The sequence below is a fragment of the Barbus barbus genome (genome assembly GCF_936440315.1).
Source record: "Barbus barbus genome assembly, chromosome: 39".
NCBI classification, from domain to species: domain Eukaryota; kingdom Metazoa; phylum Chordata; class Actinopteri; order Cypriniformes; family Cyprinidae; genus Barbus; species Barbus barbus.
The window spans coordinates 21,156,373-21,159,121 of NC_136717.1; positions in this window are offsets into that span (position 1 = coordinate 21,156,373).

Below are 2,749 nucleotides of genomic sequence, written 5' to 3' on the forward strand. Positions count from 1 at the left end.
GTATCTCTGCTCACACACACACACACAAAGAGTTATGTTAGCTAATCAACAACGGCTATTTCAAACGACAGTGTTTGATTCTCAATGACAGCTGCAGTGCAAGTAACACCACATGGCAAGTTTGGGAGCAACTTCAACACAATGTGGGCACTGATGGGTGAAGTTGTGCTCCCTGAACCAGAGATTTTCCTTCTAACAAGTCGGTCTGGATTCGTCCTTAACAACACACTGGTTATCACACTCACTGCCGTTGCCAAGACAACAGGTAGTGGAGTGGAGTATCCCATGGGGATTAGTGTGTGTGTGTTTAATAGGAAGAGGAATTCTGGATTCACCATCCTAGTTCTCATCTCCACTTCTCCTCAAACTCCACACTCCTTTTCTTTATATAGGAATAGTTCAGTCAGAATTCAAATGTTTGCATTTACCTACGGTCATGCTATTACAATCTCATTGCTGTTTCCATACAAAGGCAGTATATAATAGTCCAGACTCATGCGTTTATAATCTAATTCTTATGAAAAATTAGACAAGAAAATATCGTATAGTACCATTTATTTTCTAGACAGCCCAAATACACCTAAAAAAGAATTAAAATAAAATAAAATAATGAATATATATGAAACTATAAAGACAGCAGAAAACACTGTTTAATATTAAGGCAGGAAATATAAACTGCATATACAAGTTTAGGGCCATTAAAATACCAAGGCAGCATATAATTAAAAATATAGCATTAAAATGTCATTATAAGTAAAAATTATTTTTACATTTTTTAAAATGCAATTTATTCCTGCTAAATTTTCAGAAGCCATTCTCCATTCAAACATATAATAAATTATAATAATTACAATCAAATTCATCTGAAGCAGTGTTATTTTAGAATTATTCATATTAGTTATCAGTATTTTGAATTAGCTTTTATTTTCATTTTAGTTTAAATTTTAGTAATTTGTACATTCTGTTGATATTCTTCTTTTTTTATTATTATTTAGTTTTAATTTATTTTTGTCCCAGTTTTATTTATTTTAATAATTTTAGTAATATTATTCCTTAACCCTGAAATTATTTCATTTAGTTGACATTTTTCATTTTAATTTTGTTTCAGCTTAATTTCAGTTTAATAGCTTTAGTTTAAGTTAAATATAACAAAGATATACTAAATATAATAAGTCCAGACATATAATATCTTTGCATGAAATGTAAGCCATTATCCACTGATAATCTAAGATGTAATTGAATCATGAGATCATGAGACGTTTAACCCTCTGGTTGTGTTCGGACTCCGGTCACGCCTTTTGTGTTACCGGTCAAAAATGACCGGACTCCGAACAACTGCTTATAAATCTGTCATTATGCTATATTATCACCAAATATTGGATTCAATCTTTTTGTCAACTTGTTTTCTTTCATTTAGGACTGGTTTTGTGTTTCTATTTGCTTCTGTTTAATCGTAGGCCTCATTTATCCGAGAGTAGGTACCTCATTTTTTGAGTGAAAAAAGCATTTTTTATGAATAATTTTCACAATATTAAACAAAAAATTATAAAAATTTGCACTGTTTCTCACACTAGTGTACTTTAATGTTTAATCAGGAAGTTTGCTTTTAAATGCTTTTATTTTGTACAAAATTGCAAGAAGTCACACTCGTGGTGTTCCCGGTCAAAAATGACCGGACTCCGAACAACTGCTTATAAATCTGTCAGTATACTATATTATCACCAAATATTGGATTCAATCTTTTTGTCAACTTGTTTTCTTTGATTTAGGACTGGTTTTGTGTTTCTATTTGCTTCTGATTAATCATAAGCCTCATTTATCCGAGAGTAGGTACCTCATTTTTTGAGTGAAAAAAGCATTTTTTATGAATAATTTTCACAATATTAAACAAAAAATTATAAAAATTTGCACTGTTTCTCACACTAGTGTGCTTTAATGTTTAATCAGGAAGTTTGCTTTTAAATGCTTTTATTTTGTACAAAATTGCACAAAGTAACACTTGTCAAAAATGGCCGGCCATTGAAAGTGAATGGGGAAGAATGAAAGAAACAACTAGTGTTCAGGAGCATGTTGTGCTTGCAAACATAAATGCCTTGGACCAGTGCGTGCATGTATACTCACGCTATCACACACACACACACACACACACACATCTATGCATACAAACTATTGTATTACACCTATTTCATCCTACCCTGAACTGTATGCAATATGCTTTTATGAATCTAATATTATAACTCTCTCTCTCTCACACACACACACACACACACACACACACACACACAATGCACACAAATGCTCAAACTGCCTTGTCTTTGGCCTGCATTGACTTCAAAATAATCTTTTTTTTTCCATCCCTCGACCAGAACGTTACATCAACTTCAGCTGGGTCCTCAAAATCAGAAGATTGCTTCTTTTCAGTTGTTGCAAGGTTTTCAGCTTGTCCAGTGATATTTTTATCTTCCAATATATCTTGCAATGCATCGTCACTGTAAAATTCTTCTTCAGTTGTCTCTTCCTCGTGTAAATGACAAGCAAGGCACTGTGAGGCATTTGTATGCTCTAGCATTTAATTGTAAACTTTTGTTTACTCTGAGAGAACACGAAAGCCTCTAAACATATTGTCATAATGTTTTGTCTAGTACGGAGCCGCTTAGAGCTCATGGTGGTGGAAAGATTTCGGGGTGGGTGAAAAAAAATCGGGGTGGGAGGAAAAAATATTTTTCAAATCTTTTGCGTTCCCTCGCAA